Source organism: Candoia aspera, chromosome 1 (genome assembly GCF_035149785.1).
Source record: "Candoia aspera isolate rCanAsp1 chromosome 1, rCanAsp1.hap2, whole genome shotgun sequence".
Taxonomy (NCBI): Eukaryota; Metazoa; Chordata; class Lepidosauria; order Squamata; family Boidae; genus Candoia; species Candoia aspera.
The window spans coordinates 105153544-105175484 of record NC_086153.1 but is presented as its reverse complement, the minus strand read 5'-3'; the positions used below and the strand labels follow the sequence as shown (position 1 = coordinate 105175484).

General features: G+C 40.2%; 1 protein-coding gene across 1 annotated transcript in view; it reads left to right on the top strand.

Annotated features, from left to right (window-relative positions):
• The first annotated feature begins 260 nt into the window (after nt 1–260).
• The window catches only part of ARMC2 (armadillo repeat containing 2), a 71315-nt gene continuing 49634 nt past the window's right edge, over nt 261–21941 (top strand). The window contains exon 1 of the mRNA XM_063311385.1: nt 261–423. The gene's annotated coding sequence lies outside the window, so the exon portion shown is untranslated. The remainder of the gene's footprint in view (nt 424–21941) is intronic.

Here is a 21941-nt window from a genome sequence, read left to right as displayed (position 1 = left end):
GATATTAAGATCAGAACGAAAATAAAATCACTGACATAGCATGGAAATAGCACAACACACATGACAGACCTTTTATTGCCTCTATGTATTTCCCTCCCTTAGTGACAGACGTTTCATTGGTTTTCAGCCATGGCACAAAGCCTGTTGCGATTGGCTGAACAGGTCGAGTTTAGCCCTGTTGGTAGGGGGAGGCTGGCGGTCGGGCTGGCCAATCGCGTGTTTTGTTTCCAGGAGAACCATGGCACGCGGAGCTATTTTGATCCTGCTACGGTGATGTCAGCGCTGGAGGACAGGCGGGCCGGGGGAGATGCGTGGTGTTGTAAAGGGGCAGAGGAAGAACAGGCAAAAAGAAGCTGGAGTAGTGATAGAACAAGTGCAAGAGACACATCTGGTCTAGCTACATCGGAATGGTTGGAGACAAATGTGAGTGACCATACCACCACCGTAAACACAAACTGTAACAGTTTTTGTACCCTCTCCCCATCGGCGCGGGATTTGCAAAGCTACATAGAGACCCCCCCCCCATTATTTCCGTAATGCCAAGGTAGTCCAAAGATACTGCTCTTCCATGATTATAGTTTTTAAAACATTAGGATTAATTTCCAGGGCGCAATTGGTTAAATGTGTTTCCCAATACAGTAAGGAAGTGTTGATGTACTACAGTACACTTGCTTTAAAATGATGTTTCGGAATGTAGTGCTGGTGCATTGTTATAAAGGGTGGTGTGCTGGTTACTATAGATCTTTTGTATTAAAAGCTATTTGCTATTTTAAAGATGTGCTTTAGAGCAGTGATCTCTTAATCTAATGTCTCCAGGTGTGCTGGCTACATCATCCCCAGCTGCCTGATAATGCTAGGTGAGTTGATGGAAAGTTCATACATCCCCAGTACATCTGAGGGCCCTGTTCTTTTCCAAGAGTAACACTGCAGAGAGTTATAGCAGCTTAATAGGAATGGAGGTGCATATTTTAAGCTCCATCACAATATAACTCATTTTTAGTTCCAATCTGCATTCAAAATCCATTCTCTCTTTCATAGTGGTCTGATTTTTCCACTCCATTATACAGGAGTAGTGATTTTGTTCTTTGTACTGTCATAAAGAACAAGTCAATTGGACTAGAATTTTTCAGAGACATCTGGGCATAGAATATGGAATGAAGTTCCACAAGATTCTTCTTGCTGGAGAAAAATGACATATTTTGAGTCTAGGGTATCCTGGATACTAGCCTGATTGGCTGCTGCTTGTGTGGAGAATACTATTTGAGAAATCAAAACTCAGTCATTCGGAAAACTGTCTCCAGTTATTCATTGGACCTTTAGTGTAATTGTTAATGGCTTAAAATAACCAGACTACTACTTTGCCCAACTTATGGCCGTTGCATGCATGCATGCATGCATTCATCTGATTTGTCTAATGCCTGAAACTAAAAAACTATACATATTCGTAGGCAATTGTGAGAATTTACCTGGTGAAGTGACTTCCCTAGGACTGATGTTTAAAAGTTATTTGCAAAGAGATACAAGGGAGGTTGAAAGATCAAGGGATTAGGTCTGGCAGCAATAGGTGGGCAGAGAAAGGTTTTGCCTTGATTTCCAAGCTTGACTTCTGAAGATACACCCCCTCAAATCCTTCTTTTCATTTTCTGGCCACTGTCTCAAAAATAACAAAGGCGTTTGGTAACATATTTTTATTACAAACAGAGCCCATAGATAGAAAGGTGTTGAGGCAAATGTACCATTTGTGCACACAAATGTACCAGATAGTGCTCACTTATTAGAATAGAGTTAAGCACTGAGTCGTTCTGGGACATGAAGGGCTATCACACAGGGAAGAGGGTGTGGATTTATTCTCCATTGTGCCCAAGGATAGGACAAGAGCCAGTGGGTGGAAGCTTTACGAGAGAGATCCAAACTTGAAAATAAGCAGGAAGTTTCTGACTGTGAGAGCTCTTAAGCAGTGGAAGAACCAGCCTCCTGGATTGTGGATGCTGCATCACTGCAGGTTTTCAAATAAAGGTTGAATAGCCATTTACCTGGGATGGTCTAAGTCAGTGTTTCTCAACCTCAGCAACATTAAGAGTTGTGGACTTCAACTCCCAGAATTCCCCAGCCAGCATGCTGGCTGGGGAATTCTGGGAATTGAAGTCCACAACTCTTAATGTTGCTGAGGTTGAGAAACACTGGTCTAAGCATTTCTGTCCTGAGCAGTAGATTGGACTAGAAGACCTCCAAGGTCCCTTCCACCAACCCTATGATTCTACGTGTTCAGTTCAGCATTCCTTGTTAACAGTGGACAGAAATGCCTCCAGTGAGTCCTCAGATTGGGTATTAGGACAAAAGCCCATGCCTGCTGTTGATGTTTATTGCCAATCCATTTCACGGAGTAATCTTGACTTCTACCTATATGAAAGTGAAACATTTATTTCTACCTAACCTTTATATCATTTATAGTTACGTACCCCCCCACTGTTACCTTCTCCATTAGGGTTCTTCCACACAGGGGTACAATTCCATTACTGAATCACCTTGAGCTTTCCCCAGCAGATGAAATAGCCTTGATCCATTTATCAAATGGAAAACTGCTGTTTCATAGCAATGAATGAGATGTTTTCCTGAGCTATGGACTACCTGGGTTGTGCTGTGAGGTTGGGGGGAAAGGGATGCTTGGTTTGTTCCACCTTCCAGCCCTCTGGGAAAACATTATGATGAGCTGGTAGCACCCAAACACAGTATTACAGTAATGTCAGCATAATGAAGAAGCATGTTTCTATGGTGACCACACAAGCACCCACAATTGTGCTCTTTTCTGAAAGGAAGGGGAAGTATGTTTGAAACAAAATTGAGCAGGCAGGAGAAGTGACTTGTTTCTGGCTGGCAACCAAGCATTGATTGGTTGTTAGGGGGCATCCACGTATCTGCTTTAATGTGCTTTTCTCCAGTCTATGGAGCAGCACAAAAGTTTGCCAGTGTAGTTGGCTAGCCAGCCTCAGCCAGAGAGATGCTTTTTCTGACAGTTTATGCAAAGCATGTTACAGGGCAATGATTGGTGGATTTCCTGACACACGGAAAAACATCCACCAATCATTCTCCCTAACATGTGGGGATGGGTGGGAATGGAACCGAGGGAGGAAGTGAGTTTCGACAAATGGATAGATCTCTGTTCCTGGGAAGTCTCCATCCACCTTTGGATGATCCGTGCTCACTTGTTGGTCTTTCTTGCTCTCTCACACTTTCCTTTGTCTGTTTCTGACACTCTCACTCTCTCACTTCTTTCTTGCTTGTCTGTCCCTGTCACAGTCTGTTGCTCTAACGCTTATTCAATCCTTCACTTCCCCGATCTCTCACCTCTTGATCTCACTCATCTCTCTTACTAGCTTGCCTTTTGCTAATTTGTCTTGCTTGCTCATGTGTGTCTGTTGCATTCTCTTTCTGTGCCCTCATTTGTGTTCTTTCATGTTCCCTCAATTGTTCACACTCTTGCTCTGTTTAAAAACTGCTGACAGGGAACTCTCGACAAACACTGGCAGGTAGACTTCAACCACTTCAATCAAAGTTGCCTGTCAGGGCATTTATTTTTACATTTGTTTAATGGTCTCATATGAGACTGATAGGTCTGTTTGTAAAGTACCAGTCAGCCATTATGTGAGCAAATGCCTAGTGCCTGATCCTGCTATGGCTCTCCAGTAATTTAGCTATCTAGCTACTGCTACAGGTAGTCCTTGCTTAACAGCCATTCATTTAGTGATGGTTTGGACTTATGACGGTGCTGGAAAAAAACAACTTATGACCGGAACTCACACTTATGACTGTCACAGCATCATCGCAGTCACGTGATCACGATTTGGGCACTTGGCAACTGGTTCACATTTATGACCATTGCAGCATTCCATGGTCACGTGATCGCCATTTTTGACCTTTTTGGCCTGCTTCTGGCAAGCAAAATCAATGGGGAACCACATGATTCACTTAATGACCATGTGGTTCACTTAATGCCCATGGTGACTCGCTTAACGATTTCCAAAAAAAGTTTGTAAAATTGAGTCGGATTTGTTTAATGATGGCTTTGCTTAGCAATTGAAATTCTGGTCCCAATTGTAGTTGTTAAGCGAGGACTACCTGTATTGAACTCCAAATAGCCATGGCAGGAAGTCACCAGTGCCTGGAGGGAAGGGACCCAACAGAGGAGCAAAAAGCAGCCCATAGGAGCTGGACAGATTCCAACCTGTGCCTCACCCTCACCTCAATCCCTGCCAAAGTGCCATACATCATGTGTACTGCATGGCTTGTGCTGGAAGAAGATGGAAAACATCCCTTCAGTACTGGATCAGATAAATAGGAAACTAGGAAGCCTCAGCTGTGTGGTGGGCATGAGAGGAAGGCTGTGTGATGAGGGCATGTCCTTCAAGAATGGTTAGCAAGGTATTTTTGAGCAAATGTTGGAGGCATGTTTGGGTATGTCCTTAGTTCTATCCTGGTCCAGAGGGGCAAGTACTAATTGGCTGTTGGTTCTCTGCCAATTCTGTAGACTTAAAACAAGTGACTTCTCATATTGTCCCAGTATCCTAATAGATTTAGAAATAGTCAAAATAGCTCAGTTAACTTTGATTGCTTTTTAGTCATGGGATGAGAAGAGTTATATGGGGGAATGGCAGGCCATTTAAAAGTATCTTTAGTTACTTTTTCCCTATCCTGGTAATTTGTACGTTTGATATATTATGACTGTTGCACCATGCACTCGTCTTGAAACTGAGTGTTTCTCTGCCCTCCCTTTCCATCATATCAAGTCCAAACAATGCTTGTTCTGAGGCCTGGTTTTTGTATATGGCCCTCTATGTGGGATCAGTTGAGTTGTGTTTATTTAATAATAAATGCTACATTGTATGGTGGGTACTGAAATTGTTGATGAAGTTAAGGCAAGCCCAAGACATTTTGCTGCCTGAAGCAGATGACAGTATCTCTTCCCACCTTCCCAGAAACGCACTGCAATTTCACCTAAAGAATTCAAACAGAATATTTCACTGGCAATGGCAGTATTTAAGGTGATTTATCTTTTGTGATGCAGAAGCTCATTTAGCACACTTAATCTCCCCATAGTCCATGCCATTGAATTTGTACAGTTTGTTCTGGGGAGGGTTTCCCTTCATATATTCCGTATTTGCAATGAGTTTTCCCCAGATTTGCTTCTGCATGGGTAGTGCAGTTTTGATTTAACAAATACCAGCATAGGTTGGGAAGATGTGAGTGAATATTAAAGCAGGACACACAAATGTATGCCATGCTTGAATATGAGTGCATATCAGGAAGGGAAAACAGTTGGAGGGATTAAACCAAAGGAACTAAGCAAAACTGAAATACGTCAGTCAACCCATCCCTCCCTCCTTGGGAGTAAGATAGGTAGAGCCTGTGTGTAAATTCCAACATTATATGAGTGCATATCTGCTTCACAACAGACTTTTCTTCCCTCCCCAGTTCCCCACATTCCACCAATAAGCTCCAGGGAGTACTCCAATTAGTTGGAGAGAGGAATAGATGCTGTTTCATTGGCAGGCACACTAAGCTTGTTCTGGAGCCAGGGAAATTATGTTTGAGCACTTTCTGAATAAAGTTTAACTAGCCAGAATTCCACATATACACACAGAGATGTAAAATAATCAATTAAATTAATACTTTTCTATCATATTTGTTGCTTTATTTACAAGACATGGTCCTCTAGTGAGATGTAGGTAATTTTGCAGTTGTGGACATACCAGTGAGCTAATTTTACCAAAATCTTACATACCTTTGCAGTGTAGACTATATGTAATTGTCTTGAAATGGAATCTGTTTCATGGATCTCAATATGCTACGGTGTTTTAAAATGCATTTTTCAAATAGTGACAAGTTAGCCCCTTTTTTTGTCAGGGTAGATTTATAATACAATGTCTACACACAAAATTCATGAGAAATGTATGATCTGGAGATAAACTAGAAATGAAGTTTGTCTATTTATAATGGGTATAAATAACCATTATAGGACAGAAATTGGTTATTTCTACAGCACTCAGAGTCATGCTGAAAAAATAACAAATCTTTCTTCAATTTTCAGTTTTTATTTTTCTATAAGGAATATACTTTTATTGCATTTATATATAAATTTGGTAGGCAGCAGCATTTAACCAGTATAGATATATCATTCTTACTGTGATTTGACATAGCTGTTCTTGGGATGCTTGAAAGACTATATAGAGCTTGTGAGAATTTAAATTTACCAGTAGTGAGACTAAGCCCATAAAATGTTTATTCCCAAATAGGGCACAACTCAGAAATCCCATCCGTCTTTTTAAATGCTTTGCAGGTATGAGAGAGAATATAAATGAAGCTCTTTCTCCTGTTTCATCTCATCCTTGCCTGCTCGCATCTTCCCCTTAATTCTGTAAGAACAAATAGGATTTTATCACGCCCTGCAAGAGTGGAGGGATTAAAAGAATGATGGATCTTGGCAGCAAGTTTAGCTCTGGAGCTCTTAAAGTTGCTGTTGAGTTCTCATTAGCTGAAGCAAACTTGAAAATATCCAGGGCCTCTGGATGAAAAATAGGATGTAGTCTCTGAATCTGGTGCGATGGGAGCATTTTGTCACTTCCAGTAAAGAGAAAACACTGTTATGAATCACTCTTAAAATACTTGTTGGCATTTGTATGGTTGTTTAACGTGCACTTCCTGTGGGAGGAACCAGTTTGCCAACTGAACAGGGCCAACTATTAAATATGTAATTACACTGACCAAAAGCAACGGTAGCTGGAATAGGGCTACTGTTTCCAGAGTTGGCTTGCTATTGAGCAGAACGGGAGAAAATGGTGGTTGTGTGTTTCTTTGGCTTTTATAATTGTATTAAGTTTTTATTAATCTTTTGATCTTTTTTTTTAGTCCAGCTTATAAAAACACAATCTGTCAATCCACAATCCAGTTTGGTTTATTCCAATTTCTGTAATCCCAAATATACATTAAAAATTACTTCTGTAATTTTGAGTTCATTACATAGTGATCTCAAGATCACTATTAGTCCCATTCGCTGATTATACCTTAATGCAATGTACCCTAAAGATGAATATATCTGACTATATATACATATGTGTGTGTGTGTGTGACTATATACACACACACACACACATGCATACAGTATATGTGTGTGTGTGTGGGTGTGTATTCAGACTCACGCAAAAATAAGTGTCTTTATCAATTAGAAGGACATTGCCTAAAAGAAAGCAGTTACAATAGTAAAACAGGTACACACCTAAGAAAAAGAAAGGGAAGAGTAGGGAAAAATACTTCAGCTTTGGCAGGGAGTTGGGGATTACTCATTATTAGACTGACTGTGTTCCTCAGCACATCCATTATTTGAGAAATGCACATAGAATTGTAGCTTTGAGCCTGCTCACATGTTCCACAGAATGCATTGCAACTCAAAGCAGTTAGTGGAATGGGAGAACAGAAGCCCTCCTGCCCCTCCTCTACTTAACATTGGCTTCTTGTATTTTTCTAATGGTAGTAAAGTCCTTGGAAGAGAAGATTTACTGATGTTCCAACAAACATGCCTAGAATGCTTGTGAGATGCTGACTAGAGTGTTGAGAAATAACAAGGCAGGGCAGTAGTGTGCATGGGAGAGTGTGCTGCCCTTTTCTTCTACCTGCCTTGCAGTGTGTAACTAGGACTCCAGACATCTTACATTATATATTGGTATTCCTTTTTATTTAACCTTTTTTTTTGGTGCCTTCAAGTCAGTGTTGACTCTTGGCTATTGCCTGGACAAGTCCCTGAAGTTTAATCATCTATGATCCAAAGAAGTATTTGCAAAAATATATAAGAATCTTCAGCTATTTGTTTCCTTCCTACAAAGCAACTGTTGGGGATAGCTAATAATTAATTAGGCAATAAATTACATTATCTGTAAAACAGACCATGATGATTTGGGGGGACTGGAATATGGCAACCGTACTCTTGCATAACTAGAGTGAGAAAGAAAAAGCCAGCATGATAATACACCTGAGTAGACCTCACTTCTGACATTCCTGTCACATATTACAGGGAAAAGCTTTTATTTCTTCAGTTGTTTTCAAGACAAAGAACAGAACTCAAATAATAATCTCTGCATCTCATTTTGAACTAAAAGCATTATTTTCTAGCACCATATAGGGATGGTTTGTTTAAGGAGTGGCATAACAGGTAAAAGTAAAAATAGTTGAGATGCACTTTTGACTTCAGCATTAAAAAAATGTTTTTATTATTTGCAAATTAAGATGCATTTAGAAATAACTACTTTAACATTTAGTTAGAAAAATGTTATTTTATTCTTCACAGACACCAGTCTTTCATTTTGAATACAATATGCCATTTAAGTTACCTTTCCATCAAAGAAGATACCGTTTTTAGAAATGATGCAAACTGTGGAGGCATAATGCACATGCTTTAATATTTTGCTACTTTCATTACAGCATTGTCTTTGAAAATGGCATTGCTAACTACTTTGCAACCATGTCGTAAGACAAATAGTGTGAAATTATGAAATTGGTTTTGTGTAACTGTTTTTAAATGGCATCTAATTAGGGCTCCAGTTTGAACTTGTGGTAGTTTGCCCAGCTGGCGAGCACCAGGTGGTAGCAGTCGGTCATGAACTGAAACTGCCTTCCCCTTAAGGGGAGCCCTTCAGTAGTGATGGATTATAGCTTGATCAGCCTTAGCAAGCAAATCTAATAAATAAAAGGAGAGATGCCATTCAAGATATCAGAAAGAACTCTGGGGGCACAGAGTCTGATTCATATGTTTATTATGGGCATTTTTGCATGTTACATTAGTGTGCCATGTTGCATGCTGCAGAGGAAAGGGCACTCTGCTGCTGATACTGGTTTGCAAATGCCCCCGCTTCCTGGTGATACGGGTTGCTGCCCTTGTGGTGATAGGATAGCTGTTACTTCCTGTTCGCCTGATCTGGATCGTTGTGTATAGATTTGGGATCTTCTCCCAATCCCTTTTTGAAACAAACAACCCTTCACATCTCTTCAGGAGATGAAAAAAATCTGCAGTAAGGGAAACTGCTATAGGAGCATTTCCAGTTTACGTGATGACAATGCTGTTGTCTTTTTTTCTGGGTCCCCCACCCCCCAGCTTTCCATTGTAGTCTACAGCCCTGGAATTTTTTGGTGGTCTCCCATCCAAGTACTAACATGGTCCCCTTTTCAACATTAGTCAAGGTTGGGTTGGTGTGGAGAACTGTTGTGACACTTAATGCAGCAAACTTGATTGACACTACCTGGCATATGGCAGGGCTGATTTTTTTTTTTTCAACTGTATTTCTGTGAACAAGCACAAAGGAGCCATTTCCTGAGATGGAAATCGTAGCACATCTGAAGAACACAATTTGAGGGAAACTGACCAAACATATTGCCTGGGAATCTTTGCTACATTTCAGTGATTTGGCTCTTAGCAAGCAATAGTAAGATTTTGAAATGCAGACTTCTTTCTTCTTTGTCCTTGTTCATTTGTTTTAATCTGTTCAGTTGTGTCTGACTCCTGGAGGCTGCCTGGACAAGTCCCTGCAGTTTTCTTGGCAAGATTTTGGAAGTGGATTGCCATTGCCTGCTTCCTAGGGCCGAGAGAGAAGGACTGGCCCAAGGTCACCCGGCTGTCTTGGTGTCTAAGGCAGGACTAGAACTCTCGGTCTCCCAGTTTCTAGCCTAGTGCCTCAACCACTTCACCAGACTGGCTCTCCCCACTTACAGTTAAGTCAACAAAAAAGTCATCCACCAAAGACCTGATTAAATAATGCAATCTTCACTGCTTTGCAGAATACCAGCAAGGAGAGTAGAAAGGCAGCTCTATAGGCAGAGCATTACAAAGCACAAGGGGTCACTCTGAAGACAGTCCCCAGGCCAGTGTCTCCCTGATCTGATGCAGAGACAGAATCCTAAGCTTTCTCTCCATATATGCATGTGCAGATTGGGCAAATTTCATTTGCAGGAGGTGATCCTTCGGGTATTTTGGAGCTGAGTTGTATAGGGCTTTGTAGTCTGATTACAGTTCAGATATCCTCAAGCCTGTGTACGAAGGCTTGAGGATGGCAAATGGGAAGTTTGGGACCTAATCCATGAGAATTTTATTAAGGATCCTCACCCTAATTAGCAATGACATTTGTTTCTGTGCTTCTGTGTAATGAGCTAATGATGTGACCAGCAAATACAGGTAGTCCTCAATGGTAATTGAGACTGGAATTTCCCAATTGATGACATCATGCGACCATACCGCTTAGCAATGGCAGTCCTGGCACTCTCTGTTGCTGCTGTTAAGTGAGGATTGTAGGTTGTTAAGCGAGTCCCAGACAGCTCACAAGCAGGCTGGCAGGCAGGTAAGTGGCTGCTGCTGGGTGGGGGAGGGTATGTGGGCAGCTGGTGAGGTGCAGCACAAGTGCAGCCAGGCCAGGGGTTGCTGCTGCTGGGCGAGGAAGGGTGCGCAGGCTGCTGACGGCCGGAACTTTGAGGATTGTTCATAAGTACCACTCATTCACTATTGTTGTAACTTTGAACGGTCACTGAATGAGTGGTTGTTAAACAAGGGCTACCTGTAGGCGTTATATCCCAGTACAGGTAGTCTTCGTTTAAGAATGCTAATTGGGACCAGAAACTTTATCATTAAGCAACATGGTTATAAATCAAAAACCACGTGAACACGCTGCTTAATGACAGCAGGTCTGGCAGTCTCTGTTGCTGTCATTAAGTGAGGACCGTGTGGGTCATTAAGAGAGGACCTCATGTGACCATGATTTGTGACTTCCTGCTGGCTTACCCATTGACTTTGCTTGTAAGAAGCCAGCAGGGAAGGTCACAAATTAGAATCACATGACTGCGGGATGCTGCGATGGCCGTATGCACAAGGACTGGTCATAACTACCACTTTTTCAGTGCCATAAGTTCAAACAGTTGCTGAATGAGTGATTGTTAAACAAGGACCATTTGTAGTGGTTTGTACCTGCTAATGTCTTGGCTATTGCATTTTGAACTAGTTTAAGTTTCTGGGCTGTTTTCAAAAGCAGCCCCATTAATCTAATAAAATAGTGATGAAAGTGTGAATTACAGTCACCACTGATTTACTGTCTAGGTAGACCTAAAATTGGTTCACCAACCTAAGCTCCCCTGGTCACAGCTACCATCAGTGTTTTTGTAGCAATTAAACATCTAGGAGAGCCCCCAAGGTGCAAGCCTGCTCCTTCAAAGGCAGGGTGACCTCATTTACAATCATCACTGGGGACATGTCTGAGCCAAGATGTTTCTGGACAAACAGTAATTTTGTCTTGCTGTCACAAAAATTTAGCTTGTTCTTACCCATCCAGACCTTCACAGCCTTGAGACACCTGGATAGGACTTTCATAGCATTTATGGCTTGGCCTGAGGTGGAGCTGTGGATCATCGGTATATATTGCGGATACCTCACCCCAAACTGACTTCCCTTAGCAGCCTCATAAACAGCAGGAAGGACAGGGCCATGCTCTGTAGCACCCCGTGGCAGAGTAGATGTTCAGGGTTGGATGCACCATGCTTTCTGCAAAAACTCCACTACTGGATTTCTCCCCAGCTTTCTTTGCTTCAGCAGTTTAAATTACAGGTAGGGAAGCCTTATTATCTTTTCTGTGATTAAGCCTTTTCTATTATTAATAGCAAGTCATCACACTATTCCCTGTCAGAGTAAGCAACATTATGCATAGCACAGCACAGAAAAAGAGTAGGTAGTAATAAGCTTAAAGAAATTGAAGGCAGATGATAAAAGGACATTTAACCACATTAAAACCTCAGTTTTACAGGCCAACTGTGGGGAAGGGACATCCATTAAAGCAGAATGCCTGTTAAATCCAAATTGTCACAATTAATATATTTAGTTCATTTGCATCAATTTGCATGAATACTTAATTGACATAATTAGCATCATTTGTGTTGATTTACATCATTTGCACAATTTCAGAGTTACATACTTACACAAGTGATGCAAACTGATGCAAATTATGTAATGATGAAAATTAAATCAAAGTCGAGCCCTCATTTTTGGGGTGGCTCAGTGCTCTCACCCCTTCTCTTTAACACAGGGTTTCTCAACCAGGTTCCGTGGGAACCTACAGTTCCGCAAGAGGTCACTAAGGGTTCCCTGAGAGATCATGATTCATTTTAAAAAATTATTTCAAATTTGGGCAACTTCACTTTAAAGAAGTAAGTTTCATTCTTTATTTAAGAACACTGTTAATGCATATATACAGGCCTACACATGAAAGGAATAGAATTTTTGTAACTTCTGGCCTATATTTGAACCTGAATGTGCAGGGGTTCCCCGAGGCCTGAAAAATATTTTAAGGGTTCCTCCAGGTTCAAAAGGTTGAGAAAGGCTACTTTAACATAACCTCAAAATAACAGGGTGAGGTAACCTGACAGCTCAGAGTCTGGTACTGTCTTTATCCTGTGCCACCCAAGCAATGCTGTCAATGGCTTGTCCCAGCAACTGGAGGCTATGAGGGTCTGGATGGGAAGGAACAGTCTCCAGCTCAATCCTGACAAAACCAAATGGCTGGGTGTATTTGGTCCCCCTAATTCTGGGAACTGTTGGCGGTTTTGTGGGTGGGGTCACATTTCCCCATTTGAGACTAGTGCTCAGTCTGGGGCTTTCTTGAACCCCCAGCTCCTGCTTAAAGAGCAGGTGGCAGCTGTGGCCAAGGAAGGTTTTGCAGAGATTCATCTTGCACACCAGTTGTACCTGTTCCTAGATCGAGAGACCCACCTCATAAGTGGACTGTTTCAATGTGCTCTGCAGTGGGCTTGAAGACCACTAAGAAGCTACAGTGGGTCCAGAATACAGTAGTGCAGGCAGTAATGGGCATGCTTCAAGTTGCTCATGTGACACCACTGCTTCGTGAGCTGGACTGGTTGCCAGTTGGCTTCCAGGTGGAATTCAAGGTTGTGGTTACCACCTGTAAAGTCCTTCATGGCATAAGGCCTGGCTTTTTGAGGGGCCATCTATCTCCAATAGTTTCTGCCTATCCTGTACAATCAGGCATACCGGGTACGTGTCAGATCCCTTCCACTGTCATTTATTGGGACCCAGGAAGTATGCCCTCTCTGTCATGGTGCCTGCTGTCTGGAACAGCATCCCTCCAGAGATTTGTGTGCTATCACTCTGATGATATTCAAGTATCTTGAAAAGTGGCTGTTTCCTCATACCACTGTTTTATTGTTTTTAATGTTGTAAATTGTTCAGAGTCTCATGGAGTTGGGTAGCCTCTTAAATAAGGAAATAAATAAACATTTTCCTGACAATCTGCAGAAAATAATAATATGGAATAGCTATAAAATAATGTAAAAATAGGGATTTGGCTTTTCATCACTAGTGATTTTTAGCAACATTTGAAAAACCTTGGCAATGCTAATTTTATGGCTTGCTCACAATATGCAGTCCCTATTTTTATCCCAAGCCCATAATAGAAATGGTCTCATCCTACAGTTCTGTGTTACATATGGCCATGTTGTGTAAACTTCACCACACCATCCCTTTCTCTTTTGAGGAAGTATGTTCATGTGATCAGACCATAGCCTGGATAATCACTGGTATATTTCTACACCCAGATTGCAATGACCAGGGAAGATAACTGTATCACTGGAAGAATGGTGGAAAATACATGCAATTGATGCAAAATACATGCAATACATGCAGTTTATTGGCCAAATAGAGGTAGAACTCATTCAGACATAGCCTTCAGTGCAGACAACAGGATAGTCATCTAAGATAGCAAATGAAAGGCTACTTGATACAGATTTTAGCCATTCTCCTGTCATGGTTTGTTCCAGTTAGAAAACTGTCAGTGAAAAGACATTTGCTCCCAAAATAAATAGCAGGGATGGAATGCAAATACACCAAACCAGAGTAATAGTAAGAGAAAGTTAAATCTACCCATCTGGTTCAGCTGTTTAGTTGAAAAATTATAAGCATTTCACATGCAACTTGGCCCTGATTTATGTTGGATGAACTAAAAAAGTCAATAACTGGTTAGGAAGAAACCTGTATTTCTAGAACTTTCTTGCTTCCTTATTAAAATACAAACTTAGTCATAATTAGAACAGACTCACTGAAGTGGGTCTGAATCCAACCCCTCTGTAAGGATTGGAACGGGGTATGTATGTCCTAAGAAAAACGACTCCCATCAACAAGATCTTCTGGTTACCACCAACTTAGAGGAAGAGCATAGATCACTAGCAAGGATGACTTTATTTAGGCTCCAGAAATCTGAATGATTACTAGCTGGCAGAAAAGGGGTTAGTGGTTGTTCACAATTCCAAAGCCCAGATATTGTAGTTCGGTTGCTAGCTGATGAATTCTATCCACTCATACTGTAGCTCTCCATGTATTTTTCTAATAAGAACTTTAACATTTCACTGGTTAAAAACTAGGGACTTGGCATCATTAATTTTATGGCCTGCTCATAATATGCAGTCCCTATTTTTGTCCCCAGCCCAGCCCAGCCCAGCCCAGCCCAGCCCAGCCCATAATGGAAATGGTTGCACCCACAATTTCAGCAGCCATTTAAAAGTGGAAAGGAAAACCCAACAGTAATGTTCTATGAGAAATTTTAAGGAAGGACATATGAGAGGAGGGGAAGCAAAGCATCTGGAGTATTGAATAAATAAATTAAACAAACAGTCTGGTGTAGTGGTTAAGGCATCAGGCTAGAAACCAGGAGACCATGAGTTCTAGTCCCACCTTAGGCACAAAGTCAGCTGGGTGACCAGGAGTCAATAACTGATTCAAAGGCACAATACACACAGACAGAATGGTCTCCATGTTTCTGTTATAACTATTGCTGAGTTTTAGTTTAGATATGATTTTAATATTATTGTCATATTTTAATATTATTGTAAACCACCCAGAGTTGGTTATGAGCTTGGCAGTGTTTAAATACTGTAAATAAAATAAAATAAAATAAACCATAGCAGACCTTCAAATAAAGCATCACTATAACCAAGATACCTTCAACCTTTTCTGCTTCTCTTTCATATACTCTGCAGCTTTATTTATCATCTATCTATCATCATCTATCTACCTATTTTACACATTTTCTATGCCTCCCCAATAATAAGACTCTTGGTGACTTACATATATAAAGCAACCATGAAATCATAACACCATTAAAATGATGGTTATTGTTCCCATGATTCCAGCTAGTAAATTCCTCAGAAAAATTAAGTTCTGAAGGCTGATGATTGTTTTCACTTCTCTCCCAAATATTAACAGGGATTTTTATATCAAGGAATTGAGCTGGGGCAGCTACAGAGAAGGCAGGTTTCCTTGCCCCTGCAGCTTCACAGAGGATGGGAATATGCAATATGTTTTCATAACTCAAACATACAGGAGGGACAAATTCTACATGGATAAAATGGTTCCAAAAGGGTTTCAGCTGGGAGAACGGATGCAATCACTTTATACTGCTGTTACTCAGGTGTGTTGCACACAATTGGTCTAGTGGTTAGGCACCAGGCTAGAAACCAGGAGACCAAGAGTTCTAGTCCCGCCTTAGGCATGAAAGCCGGCTGGGTGACCTTGGGCCAGTCACTCTTTCTCAGCCCAACCCACCTCACAGGGTGGTGGTTGTGGGGAAAACAGGAGGGGGAAGGAGTATTAGGTGTGTTCCCCGCCTTGAGTTATTTATAGAAATCATAAAGGTGGGATAAAAAAATCTAAAAAAAGTTTGCAGATCTGCAAGAAAGAAATGAAGACAATTATGGAGAAACATACAGCAGGTGCTAGCATCCAGCAAACCTTAACTTACCTTGGAAAGCTAAGTGTAGTAGGATCAAGGTAGAACCTAAATGGGAGACGACTAGGAAAGTTCCAAGATAGTAAATTAGATTGGGAAGTAGAAGAATATCCTGGAAGAAGACAATGGCGAATCAGTTCTGTATTGTTGCCAGGAAAACTACACAGATGTGTCCTTCAGGATTCAAATTTCATTCAAGGGAGTCGTCACCTTTTTATGTACACATGAGGGGTGGAAAGCATTGGAACCTCCTTTTAATTAAAATGTAGATGTAAGGAATTGTGACTGTTAAGTGAGAAAATTATAAAGGAAAGCTAAGCACAAAAGTAAAAATTAACTCTTGAGCTTGACAATCTAGAGAATGGAGAAAAGAGAAATAATGAGCCTATGAAAGGGGCTAGAGAAAGAGCCAAGAAAGCTTAGTGACTTTACACAAAAGTGGCTCAATGAAATGTTACATAATTATAATCACAGGGAAAAGGTTCATGCTCATTATTTTGGCAGCATCATGGCATTAGACCCAGAGGTTTTGACTGTGCCACCTCATAAGTAAGGGAAAGATTCTGGGGAGTATGCCAGAGAAAATAATGAATTGTCCATTCAGTGTTTAAAATGACTTTTGGAAACATTTTTCCTTTTGATTCCTAATCCAAAAAGAGCTTCAAAATTGAGCACTAAGAAAGTTCATTGCAGATGGTATTTAATTTCCTTTGTGGTACCTCTTTAATTGCAAAGACACATGGATGAATATATATTAGAAGACTATTAAAAAGGCAAGAAAATAATGTTCACTTTGTGACATTGGGCTTGGCTTGATTCCAGATTTTAATGCTTAGTGTTGACTGGTGAAATCCAGTGAGAATAATTAGTCATGAATAACTTACATCTTGCTGATTTCAGTGGGTAGGTTGTCTAGGTCAGCCTTTCTCAACATTTTGACCCTGGAGGAACCCTTGAAATACTTTTCAGGCCTTGGGGAACCCCTGCTCATTCAGGCTCAAATATAGGCCAGAAGTTACAAAATTATTATATTCATTTCATGGGTAGGCCTGTATATATGCATTAACAGTGTTCTTAAACTAAAAATAATGAAACTTACCTCTTTAATGTGAAGTAGCCCAAATTTGAATTAATTTTTTAAATAAATTGTAATTTCCCAGGGAACTGCTAGTGACCTCTCACGGAACCCTGGTTGAGAAACCCTGGTCTAGGTAGATGAATAAACCTGAATCCAACCTATATAACTTGTATTTAAATATTGATTAATTTCAATACTAATACTGTACAACTAATCTCTGATAGGAAGTATTAATGAATTGATGTTTAAAAGGGATTTAATCATGTATATCACTTTTAAATCGCACTACTTTTGTTAGGAAATGTAAAGTTATGGTAATGTAGGTAATGTAAATAAAGTTTATTTACAAGGAAATAAACTTGTTTTAGTATAAAGCATTTTCATTATATGTGAACCCAGCCAACTGAATTATTTTGCAAACTAGGGGTTAGTGTGAGCCAGTCAGGCTTTATATATGATTAAAATGGGGAGCCTACGTAATTCATTTTTTCAGATAAGTCAATCTGCTGAGGATTGGGCTGCGTAATAATTTACTGGCTATTCTTTGACCTGTTATGACATGGCAATTAAGGGAGAGAGAACAACCTTTATGGAAAAGACAGTTATAGAGACCCGATATTGCTGTTGAAATAACGATGTAGCCAGAGGAATATACTGCTTTCCTACCGAATAACAGCATATCTTTTCCCTTATCTACTACCCGCCTTTGTTTGGGGGCGCATCGCAAAATAGAGAGGACAAACTATGGGGAAACATTTCACTCGGTGCCATTGAGCATGCTCGGTCTCACCCACGGCTCGCTAGTCACCAGCAGCCGAAGGGCAAAGGCTTCAATCGACGCTATTGAGCATGCTCAGCTTTTCTGAGTCTGCGCAGTATTTAATAGTGGAGGGGAAAGGGGCCAACTTTCAGGTTACACCGACTTTGGCGGGAGAAGAAAGCAACTCTGATTTATGTACGTGACGACCGCTTGTTTCTCGTAGCTTTCTCCGTTAAAGTTCTCCCCTTCAGTGGTTTTAAGGAGATACGAGTCCAAGCAGTGAGGAATCGAGGAAAGGCTTGTAGTGAAGGAAGGGCCGTGCGTGTGCGGTTGCTATGGTAACGGGCCGCCGGGCTACTGTGCCGGGACCGTGCCGCGCGGCTGCTGGAGGACTTGCGGGAGGTTTCCTGCCTGTGGGTGAGCGTGCACGGGCGTAAGCTGGTGTGTTACTGCGGTGGCCAACGCGCGCTCGGAATTTGGCCGATAAAACATCGCAGGTGCCTATTCGCGCGCTCTCATGCGTGAAACTTGGATGGGAATTACTGCTGTTGGTGAGATGCAGTAGCTACCAGGATCCATTGATTCCTAGATGATGATGAAAATCAAATAGGTAATTTAGGGAGCAGTCCCTGAAACGTAGGAAAGGAAGATCCCTATTTATGTCACCTTTCTTCTCTTTTAGACAAATGCTGGAATCAACTTGCATTTTATTGTAATGCTTGTCAATAATAGCTAATAGTGAGTTTGGAACAAAGCAAATAGTGAATGTGTTTTCCTATATCGGAAGGTAATACAGTATGCACAACAGATACGTTGCCAGGTTAGTATGACAATTATTATGCTTGCACAACATTCAGAAACACACCTAGCCAACCACATTTTAGCTTAGCATCTTGCACAATCAGTCTGTGAGTTTGATTATGTTATAGTTTATTGTGTTGTACAAGTTCAAAAAATTGAGTTGTGTAAATCTAACATGGGCTCCATGTTATGGAAATACTTGCCAATATGGAATAACCTTGGAATAATTGTGAGCCCATCTATTTAAACTTTATGATATTTTCCTTATCATAACTGCACTGAATTCCCATGCTGTTTAGGAGGTGTATATGGGACATTATTTGCAGGGAGTGAGTGTTTAATGGGTTGAGAGGAACATATATGCAAGAAAAAGACTCAAACAGAAAATTGATTTAAAACTACAGTGGGTAGGAGAGCTGAACCCCACACCGATTCTTTTAACCATATGTGCCTTCTCAACCTGTCTACAGATGTGTCACACTGTCTTCCAGATGTGTGGAGAATCAGTATCTTCAGTTCCCATGGCTATTCTTAAGAAGTTCACAGATTCTGAAGGTGCCAGAATGGGGAGCTGCCATATGACCTGAGCATTTTGCCACCTTCCTAATTCATGAAGTATGATTTATAAAGCACAGAAGCCAAAGTCAAACCAATAATCCACATTAAGTCTTTTGATGAAACCAGTCTTCCATGACACCATATAACCTCCCCCCAAACACACACACACTCTAAAACCAACATAGCAAGCATCTGCTTGCTTATACATATCCGTTGAAGGAAGAGAGGAAACTAAATGGGGTAGAAAAGAAGGGCTGCAGACCTTTTGGAGTCCCTGCAAAGAGGGATAAGAATTTGGGTGATGTATGTTATGAGTTTTAAAATCTTCCCTGAACTATCACAGGATGAAAGAAAGGGATATGAATGCAATTCCCTCTCCTATACTCAAGACCTTTCTTTCCTTCACTATATAATTACCTGTGTTGATTCAAGGCTGGCCATTAGGTTTAAATTTTCATGCTATTTAACAAGGAGAGACTAAGGATGGGACAAGAAGAAAGTCATCTACCTTTTTGTTTCTGTAATTCTCTTACTACAAAAAACTTGTTACGGATCAGAGATGAATTTCACCAAATGCTTGGCTTATCTTATCTGGGCTTGAAAGCTAAACAAGGGTAGTGTTTAAATGGGAACCATCAGGGAATTTGGGGGCGGTAGGCCAGACTGGGAATTTGAAAAATATTGCAAAGGATAGGATGCTTCTGTTACTCTTTTTAATGAAACTGTTTTGAAGCACCATATAGTTAATAAGCATGGAGCTTGACTCAAGGGCATCTTTACTGCTGGTCCCACTTATTTTTCCCTGACATAGAAGTGTCCATATCACCTGAAGTATTTGTGATGAGGAAAGCAACACTTTATATATCTTTGGTGTATTAAGAATGTTTTTACCCTAATTTTGAACTATACACAAGGAAAATATTTAGGACCAGGAGTGTTCTAGTCTCTGTTAGATAGATCACTGATGATCCATGAATGGGGACTGGATGGCCAGCAGTCAGGGATGGCTTAGTTATAGTGAGCATGGGGTTGGCCTATATAACCTATAGGGACATCTCCAACTTATACTTTCTATGTTTTGTGTTAACATGCATGATACATAGTGAAAACCATACAGTAGTACAATATAATGCCATTACTAAGCTAAAGAAACCCAAAGCAATATGTCTTTATAATGTACTGTCGTACTGTACAGATACTTACAATGGGTTACTTACAACTGTGAGAGAATGTAATTGTATTTGGAGAAAAAAACAGGTTCCTCCTTGCATATGGATTTAAAATATTTGTTCATAAGTGTATCTTTTCTTGTTAAAATTAAATTCTAGATTTTATTTTAAAGCATAAATATGCTTTGTAGGAACCATTCAGACTAAAATATTGGCTCAGTTTTCAAATAAAACCCACTATTTAGAATATATTTTAAAATATGGCTATTTTAAGTAAAAGGAAAATATGGCATATTCTAAAAATAACAATTTTAATTTTGAATTTGAGCAGAGGTAATAAAAATGAGATGAGAGAAGACAAAGATTTATAACTAAAGTCTGTAAATTTCACAAAGGTTCTGCAATCAACAGCTCCATCATAAACGTTCTTGTAAAGCAGACAATTTAAGATCGAAAGGAGATTTGATTGAAATTTAATTAGAACCTGTTGTGGGTTTAGATGATACTGCAGAACAGAATGATCGTGCCTCTCAAGTTGCTAGTAACTTAATTAAAGACAGTTTTATTAAAAATGTAATAAAACATATACCTTTAGAGCAAAACAAAGATTTTGAAGTAGGAAAAAACCCTCATTTTTCTAAAGACTGGAAATCAGAGACATAAGAAATGTCAAGAGGTTATTATACAATTTTGCAGTGCAGTAGGGACACATGTAGGAATGAACATTGAAAAAGGAAAATTGATTTGTGTGTGTATTTCTGCCTTAAGGCAAATTTAGCCTTTGGTTATACCATTTAAAGATACTTCAGGCAATACATTTAAAAATTGTTGTTAGTGATAGAATCTTTGACTTCAACTCGGAGTTAGAAGGGAAGAGCCCAAACAATAATAGGAATCAGAAATATTTCTGATACGATTTTCCAGGTTGAAAAATTGGTCTAGCTGTAAATCTCACCACAAGGTTAAATCATTTTTCTGCCAGTTGAACTGTCAGGACTTTCCTTAAGAACTCTGGGAATTATGGACTTTGATACGAGAATATGAGGATAGTTGCTCATAACAGAAAAAATATTTTCACATTTCTTTGGAAAGGGGCTCCAAGAAATTGACATATATATTTAACATGATTGTGCAATTTCTGTTGAAAGCATTGCAGTATCTATTCAAATATTACTGAAGGACAGTAAAGAAGAATTATTTTTATCACAAGCCCTTTAAAATTCTGGATATAGAATAAAATGAATACTCATTATATGAGACTGCCCTTGAAAACCACCCATAAAGGCCAGCTGGTGCACACTGTAGCTGTCTGTCTGATAGCTGTCTGTCTAATAAGGGACCAGACCTATCACGGCAGTATATACACTAATATGGGAGCTTCAGTGGCTATCAACATGTTTCTAAGTGCAGTTCAAGGTGCTGATTATTACTTACAGAGTTTTGTATGGTTTGGGGCCTTTGAAAACACCAGCTCTAGATAGAATCTTCTCACTGAATATATACAAGCAGAGTGTATCTGTTGAGGGTGCTCTCCTCCTGAAATATTTGGAAGGAGAGGGTATGAAAGCCATCGTTCTTTGTTGGAGGTCCCCTCCTTTGGAACAGCTTGGCCCTAGAGACAGGAGTGGTCTCTTCCCTCATGATTTTTCAGAAGCTTGTCAAATGTGCTGTTCCAGAAGGCATTGGAGGAATGGAATAGTATTGGAAAATGTGGCACTGTTTATTATTTTCATTGTATCTGTGATATTCATTTACTGCTC